We start from the raw sequence: 9,161 nt of genomic DNA on the forward strand, positions 1-9,161 counted from the left end.
GAAGGGCTGTGCCTGGCAGATCCCCTGCCCCCATCGGCACAATATAGCCTGTGGCTCGCTCTGTTTGATGCAGTGCAAAGTTGAGGGACGGTTGGGGCAGATCCTGCTGCAATCAAGGGAGGAGGTTTCAAGTTCCCAGCATCCAGATGGGGAGGGAGGGAAAAGGAGAGAGAGACGGAGAGGGGGAAAAAAAAAAAAAACCTCACTCTGCAGCAGAAACTGAGGACTGGTCCGGAAGTGATGCGACTGGTGAATTGGCAAATGGACTCGATCAGTTTGGAGCAACAGCCCCCATCGCACACACCCTTTCCCCCCTCCCCTTCCCCAGCCTGCTGCCATTGCTACAAGTTGCACAGAGGCTGATGGGGACTGAGCACCCCCCTCACCTCCGGCTGCTCCGGAGGCGTGTTCCCAAGGCAGGGGAAAAAGGATCTCTTCCTCCCTCCTACCACCCTTTCCCCTTCCTCCCCTAGCCCACAATGGTGGAGCCAGGGAGAGCCCCGGGAATCCTATTGTTCCTCACTTTTTCTGAAAGCAGCGGAGCCGCAGGGCGGGGAGCAGGAGATCGCGGTTGGGTTAGTGGGAGGCAGAATGCTGACTCATCTTTCTGGGTTTTGGGGCATCGCTGGTGCCATGACTCGGGGTGGACCCTCGTCAGGGGAGAAAAGGATTGATTGATGGCACTGGAGAGAGAATGAGAAAGAGAGACAGATGGGAGAGGGGTGTGCAAACCGGGGGAGAGAGGAAAATGAGCCGTTAACCAGGACTTACCTCCAGGAGCCGAAATTAGTGCCCTTGCTAGTCAATTAAGGCTCTGCAACGCCAGAAGCCCCCAGTCCCTCCCTGCGGGGGATCAGGCGAGGCAGCCAAAGGCGGCTCCGGCTGCATGCAGGTTTCTAGAGGAGGAGACACAGCGGCAGCCCCTTGTCTCCCCGCTCTTCCCCATGCTGGCGGCGCTGGGAGACGGAGGCGAGGGGGCAGAGAGAAGAAAGCGGGGGGCAGGGGGACAGAGGGACAGGGGGGTCAGGGGGGTCAGGGGGAGCAGGGGGAAAGAGCAGGGGCGAGGGGGCAGGGGGACAGCGGGAGCAGGGGGACAGGGGCAGAGGAGCAGGGCCGAGGGGGCAGAGGGACAGGGGGACAGAGGCAGAAGGACAGGGGGACATGGGGCCGGGGCGGGCCGCCGGCGCTGTCCCTTCAGCACCACCCGCCGGCCCCGACAGCCGGCTCGGGGAGGGGGGGGTCGCTGAGAGCCAGCCCCGGGGGACTCAGAGCCACGTCCAGACACTCGCCCCCCACCCCCAGCCCCCTCTCCGCCTTGCATGAGCTGCTGGGCTCTAACACACCCTCCTGCTCCTCGCAGCTAATGCAGCTGCATGTGTCAGGGATCCTTTTTTTACTTATTCTCTCGGGTTTGTACCTAAGCCAACCACCCCGGCGGCTGGCGATGCGGAGGGAGGGTTGCCGTAGTCATTTCCGAAGGGCCTGTTTCAGCAGAGGACACCGAATGGCTCTGCGACTCCAGCTGAGGCTGTGTGCATGGGAGGAGAGGTGTTTTTATTACAAAGGTAAGTGGTGCAGCACACAATAGGTTGAGCTTGGCTGTCTCCACCTGATACACATTATTAACACGGCTGATCTGGGTCCTTAAGGCTAATCCACATGCAATATTGCTCCAAACCAAACCCAATCACCAAGCTGTTTATTACTATGCATTATTCATTGATATGCATCTTTGCACATGCATACATTAAATGTTAATTTAGAGGCATCTGTGTCCAAACGGTGACCACGCACCTTTGCAAGATTCACAAAAACCCACTAAAAGCAATAAATAAATAAATAAAAATCTCAGAGCCCTCTCGCCCTGCAAACCACACCCAAATCAATGCATTTGTACCAAAAGGGGGGGGGGGGGGGAACCCAAAACCAAGGTCACAATTAAGCGAAGCCCTGTAATAAATGCACAGTACAATGATAAAACACCCCAGACTGAAAGGAAAGAAATAAGCCTGCAGCTTGGCCCTGAAGCATGAAGATGATGTGCTCTGGTAACTAATGAAGGAGGGAGGAATCCAAAGACAGAGGCCCTCCAGGGGAACAGCTCCACCTCCTTCCCCTTCTGGGACCGTAACAGTGGATCAGCCAGGGCTGTAGCCACACTGATCTCAGGTGCTTTGTTGGGGATTGGAGGCCAACATATGGTCTCTCAGGTACACTGAAGTCCTGTATTATTTAAGGTTTATAAATATTAATAGTCATAGCATTGCTGATCAGGCAGTCCACAGAAGCTGCAGAGACTGCTGACAGAGGCTCCAGCAAGCTGAAAGCCTGGAAGTGATTGTGTTGACACGTTCTGCAGTTTGCTGAAATGTATGCAGTGGCTTTCAGGGATAGCCTTAAATAAAGCTCATTCATCACTTGGCACATCCCTGGAAGATGCTCCGATGGCCACAGACACAGGCCTCTGTGGAGGGGTGGAAAGAGAATGATCTGCCAGTTAGACAGCCTAGAGGCTGTGAAGTGGCCGAGACAAGACTGAAATCCTGCAGACAAGAGTACAACTTCCAAATGCTTCAGACCTGATCAAGGTCACTCCCAAAAGCTGAGGTTTCCTGCCACACAGATCTGACCCTCTTTTCCAATAAACCCTCAAAACATGGCCAACAATCACATACTGAACAGCCATCTCCAGGTGTTTCCCCTTTCTGCACACACCTGAGGAAACCCCCAGCAGTGTCTTCAGTTATTTTGTGTTCAGCTCCAGTTGTGCTCATGGGAAGTCTATCAAAGATGCCTCACCACAGGCTGATCTGTTGAGTCTCTGATCAGCCTCACATATCAAACCAACGATTATTTCAACCACCCATGTGGAAACTCAGGCACTGCAAAAAACTCACTGAACTGCTAAAAAGGAATCCTCCTTTGACTGTGTTCTCATTTTTGGATATTTCAGAGGGTGTTTGTGTAGTACTTTCTCTGTCTTTACGGTCTCTTTATGGACACTGAAAAATACTGGGGTAATTTTAAAAGTTTTTATTCCAACCTCTGAAACTCAAGTATCAGATCTTGAAAAATGTCCAGTTGTAGTAAATTCTACTCATTCCTTTTGTTAAACTTGAACTGAAACATTTTGATACACCTACATGACTCCACGGCTTTGTTCCTAGGATGTTCTTTTTCCTACAGGAAGAGTGCTATCATGAGTAAAGCTCAACTGGGAACTTAGACCCCCAAAATCACTCTGACTTTGGGACCAGCCATAGAAACTTGCTGTCTACATGAGTCCCGCTGAGCCTCTATAATGTCCAACATACAGGTCTTGTTTAAGATCCCAGAATTCCCAACAAGATATATGAGATTCCTTACCAACTTTGTTATCATAAAAAATGTATAGGCTGATGCCACTTAAATTTCAGTTTGAGTTTGTTTACAGCTAGTCAGCATGGCACAACTCCTGAGTGGTAATATATTAAACCAGCAACTGGATATGCCCATGCTCTAAGTGTGGAAATAACCAAATTTTGCTGAAAAATCACCAGATGCTGATAATCCATGTGTGCTTAATAATCCCATAGGGCATCTATTTTCGCTCTGAACCACATAAATTACTTTGAAAATGACACTGACCCTCATCTGAATTTCATAAACCGAGCATCAATACGAAAAATGTCCTCAGATAACAGCTCGCACTTCACCCTATTGACAACAAAGGTGGAGAAACACTGAATAGTGACATAAACCCAACCTGAGGAACGAATTGGGCCAGTCGGAGTCACACCAGTAGCCTTCAGACTCCATGCGGCATATTTCATATTCCGATCCTGGAATGAGTATTAATTGGTTCTTGCAATATCACGGTGATACAGGTATGCAGAGTAGAATAACTAACTTGAACACTTATCTGCAGATAAACTATTAAGCAATACATGAAAAAGTAGTTGATTTTATCAGTTAATATTATCCACACACCATATAATAAAAGGAACAAGAGAGGGAAATGGTGGAATCACAACATTGGGTTTTCTTAACATGGTAACACACTGACACTTCTGGGCAAGTGACTTCTCGTAGTAATATCTCAACACCACAGAAAAGGGGAGTGATGAATAGGGAGCTTGCACAGCCTGCCAGAAACTGCACAGGAAAGCAGTGGCAGAACTGGCTTAATTTAAGATTCTTTTATGCTGATGCACAAAAGTCCTAAGTGCCATAAGTACTCACTACCTTAAAGCACGGCAGTAGCACATGACAACAGACAATCCCTGCCTGGGGATTTGCCCTGGCAAAGACAAGAAAAAGGACCACATGAAGAGCACGAGGATTTCACAAGGATCCTTTTGCAAAAAGAATGATATAGAGGGGAAAATGTGAGCACAAAGATATGAAGTAGGCAGGCTCCTCATCAAACAAGTGGAAAATCAGGTCTCTCTACTTACATACTAATACCCCCTCCGCACTACAGTGCTCTGGTATCCGTGGCCTGCCTAGAAGAAAACCTCAGGAGCATAGGACTCCTTCACTAACCTGCGCTGCACCAATGGCACAAATGATTTCTGATCTCCTATTCCATCTGGCCAAGGCATGCCAACTCACTTCTCATGCATAAAAAGACGAATGATGCTTTATGACATTTCATTGCCATAGTTACTTATATGTGCAGGATAAGGCTGAACAAACAAACTTGATTTGAATTAGAAACAATGCAATATAAGCTCTACGTTGCTTTATTTGCCTACCATCTTTAGGTGAGAGAATTGCTGCAAATCCAGAATTTTCTTCATTATTTAAAGATTAAGAACCCAGCCAGAAATTACAGCAGTATATTCTGCCATTAAATTGCCATTATTAAAATAGATGACAGCAACTACTTCCAAATCTGGGGCTCTTCCTATTGCAAATAATTAATTATTAATACTTCCAGTGGGTGCAAAATTTATCACGCAAGGCAGGATCCCATTGAAATTTGGATATTTGCAAAAGCAGAACTCCACAAAACCTATATCCTACAGTGACAACAAGCAAAGAAAGAGACCCGTATGAGCCACCATGCCACCTTAAGGCATGGCTTACAGAACTCTAGCCCGGACCCTCCCTAGGACAGAGCCCCTAAGGTCTAACCAGAGCAAGGGTTTTCATGGCAAAGATGCCTGGCAGATAATCATGACCACAACAAGTCCCTCTCCCTGCACAGGGGAGATTTACCTGCGCCTGGCTGCAGAGGTACGTGCTCAATGTCTCCAAGATCTGAACAACAGCCCTAAGGAGCACAGGTCAACACCTTACCAGAGAAAGCTGCAGCTCCCCATACAATGAATTAGGTGTATGTGCCAAAACATGGGCTTATGCCAGCTGAAGCACAGCTGACATTCACACTCAGGAGCAAATTCAAGTGAAATACTAGACATTTTTAAGTCAATGGCAATCCTTCAATTAAATTTCATTAGGTCACAATTTAGGAATGCAGTTTTGTCCCCAGAATCAAATCATGTTGATACTGTGTTTTCAGCTGGGTCCACTGAGAGGAGACTCTGTGGTCAAGTTAGCTCATTGCTTTCACTGAATGTAGAGGAAAATCTTCCTGATGCCTGGGAGCGTGGGGCTAAAAGCAGAGATCCAGTGACCAATCTGAGATACACTAGCAAGTGACTTTCAAAGAGAAGCTGAACAAAGCTTGAATAGAGATCCACAACCAAATTTCAAGGATGCTGAGAGCAAGGACTTGGGATAGCCTGCACTGACCTGTGCAACCATCATTGCTTACAAAATTATGCAGCCCTTAAAAATACCGATTTGTTGCATGTGCTGCTGCAATAGCCTGTGAATTTCCCTCCCTAACCACAAGCTGGGAAAGCCATCTTTCCTCTCTCTGGTTGCTGCCTTACTGCTTGATGATCCCTGCATCTGACCCTGTAATTTTCATTTGCCAAGGTGCAGGCTCAGTAGTAAGAGGTGGCAGTGAATAACTATATTTCCAGAATATTCCTTGAACATTAAGAATCAAACCAAATGCTAAAGCGCTTCATTGGGTTGGAATTGTTCTGGCATAGCACAAAAACTGAAAGACCAAGTTGTCTACAGAGAAATCATTAACCAACTTCCCTTCGGGATATAATTGCTGGAGTGGCTGACAGCTCTTGGCGTTGAGCACTCAAAGACGAGACACATTATGTCAGAAACATTAAAGACCAGAAGAAAGTCTTTTGAGAAATGAGTAAAGTCCATTCAAATGCTGAAACAAAGCTCATTTATTTCCGTGGTCCTTTTTCTTTCTGCTTATCCTATGCCTCTCTTTCCCTTTATGGTTTTGTCCTCAGCAACCTCAGCTAATGTAAACCGGCCTTGGTGAATTTCTGCCAATCAAGGTTTGTTGCCAGTGGGTTTTAGTCCATGAAAACAGATGGTTTGAAAGCCACATTGTGCCACCATGCCCACAGCCAATAGTACAAATATTTAGTCAATTAGAAGGGGATTTTCCAAAGGCACAAATGGAAATCAGACACACAACTCCCATTGACTTCCAGAGGGAGTGGAGAGCCTTTGCTGCCTTCAAGATCTCTCCTTCCTAATTCAGTCTTTCTAAAATATCTGCATGTGAAAAGTACCAGCCTGCTCTGAAGTGAGACACTTCTCAGCTATTCCCAGGACAATAATCATAGATAGAAGCAGTAGGAATGTCTCTGAAGTGTTCGGTATTTAAGACAAAAGTTCCAGCAAAACTGCTGATTTCATTAAGGTCTATAAGTGTCCTGTCACATTTTGAAGCCTTGCAATAGGTTGTGTGGATTGATTACAGCTGAGGATTGAAGTATGCTTCTTCCAGACAGTGTCATTAAGAGAACTCGCCCATATAACTGCAAAAAGGCATCATTAAATATTAATATTTCCTCTGAACACCTCTCTAAGAATATGACAGCTACTGTCTTACTACCATTAAAATCTGTATGGAACTGGGACTCAACAGGAAATAACAGCTATTGATTTGTGGACTGGAAATTATTTAAAATTTTGCCAGCATTTTCCCAAAAGGACCCAAAATGGACAATGACAATCTTTACTGCTGCAACATCGTTTACAATAGAGACCTTCCAAGTCAGGGAGCTCCGGTCAAAAAGCAAAGGAGAAGAATGTGTGAAGATTTCTGTTTCTGTCCTGTCACTGGGATCTCTCAGACTGTTCTCTATCTCTCCAGATAAGAACTTTCCATCGCAAGCATGCGAGAGCTGCGATCTACATGGCTTCACACGCCTTCTATGCATTATGTTAATAAATAATGATGACAACAATGATATTAAGGGTCATAAAGCATATCATGCTCTATAAATTATTCACTCATTTGACTTTGAGTGTTACAGCTCTGGTTTCCTTTAAGACAGGACACAATAGCACTGAAAATAAAAGTCAGCAGTAAACTCGACGCGAGATGTGTCCCAGACTCACGATAAACACATAATACTTGGCTTAACATGCCACTAATTTTATCGAAGATGCATTCCAGCTCCACCTTCCCTTCAACTGCTCTAGAATTGCTCTCTCCCATCCCTGCTATTTCATGGCAATTCCTGTAGCACTTCCCACTAAGTGGAACTGCCTCCCCATTAATTGGAACAGAAACACTTTACAGAATATCCCGGTACATCATCTGCTGTGGCACACATAATGCAGGGTGATGGGCTCAGAGAAGGCTTCTTTGGACACCGAAACCAGTTTCCTGCACTCACAGGCAGCGATGTAATCAGCACTTGGATCAGAACTGTGCTTAGAATATTCATTACACATGCATGCACACATGCACATCCCACGAGCACAGAAGCGTTTCCCTTGTCAGAGACTCAAGGCTTTTCACTGCAGAGATCTGAGCTACACAAGTTAAAAGAAAAGAGAGGGAGGGTTCATGCAGGGTCCAGGTAAAGAAGGGATGCTGGATGAAAATGCCCAGGTGAGTTCAGAAGATGATGTCACTTATGCAGATGGTTTGATTTATCAACATCACTGGATGAAAGCTCTGCCGGCTCATAGCACAGAAGCATCTTACCCTTAAGCTGCATTAAGCAGCTTCACCTCATGGGCTCTGTGTTTGGTGATGGCTTTAGAGCCTATTTTAAACACATCGCACCAGCCTGCACAGGTAGGCGTTTAGAATGCAGCTCTGAATACACTGTTAATCATATTTACACACACGCAATTACTTACTTGGTGAACCCAAGGAGAGAGAAAGGGAAAGTCTGTTGATAAAGGTAAACAGCCTGCCATGCTTTATTCTGCAATAAAAGTGCCAACCAGAGACAATAATACAGGAGAGAGAATCACTACACTGGAAAGCTAACGAACGTTATGGCTGAGCTGTGCCATGCTGCCAGGTTGATGCCTTTTCCAACTACAAAAACAGGGGATAACACTACTAAAGGAAACAGATTTCCAAGTAGTGCAACACTTTCAAGTGAAACATATCAAACTAAAGCTTCCCAATATGCTCCATATTACTATTTCAGCATGTCCTGTGCTATATAATATTATAAACATACACAAAAGACTCAGTCTTTTCTGAAGGTCTCAAGCAAAGATTTTCGTGATGACCAGTGTTTCAAGGGACATGCCGAACTGGGATTTGGCTCAACGGCAGAACAAAGAATATGAAGGACAAATAGTTAAAAAAAAATAAATCACACTGGAAATTTCAAAGCAAAACTGAAGTCAAACCCCGCAACTTGGAAAGCAAGAAAAAGAAAAACTTCACTTTTCTTCCTTGTTTTTACAAAGGTTTCTCTTCTCTCCAAGTGTGATGTCTGGGAGAAGCAATGCTAACTGTTAAGATGCATTGGTGTCACTGAATTTAAAAGTTAAGCAGAGAAGAAAAAGCTTCAAGCAGAAACCTGCACTGGGCTGTCTCTGTACCACTTGGTTTCTTCATTTTGCTGACACAGCTTGCAAACCTCACCAGGCCACAGGGCCCAGCAGGAGAGAGCTCAGTCACTTCGGAAGACGCCTTCAGCTAAGCACTCATACAAGGCACCAAAAATCATTTGTCACTTTTGAAAATCTCATCTCATTACATTTTAAATAGACAGGACAGACAAAGGCAGCATTATTAGCCTCACTGTACACATGGGAAATGAGGCATAGAAATTCAAATGACCCACCTAAAACCACAGAAGCAGCCTGTC

The sequence above is a fragment of the Phalacrocorax carbo genome, chromosome 24 (genome assembly GCF_963921805.1).
Source record: "Phalacrocorax carbo chromosome 24, bPhaCar2.1, whole genome shotgun sequence".
Classification (NCBI taxonomy): domain Eukaryota; kingdom Metazoa; phylum Chordata; class Aves; order Suliformes; family Phalacrocoracidae; genus Phalacrocorax; species Phalacrocorax carbo.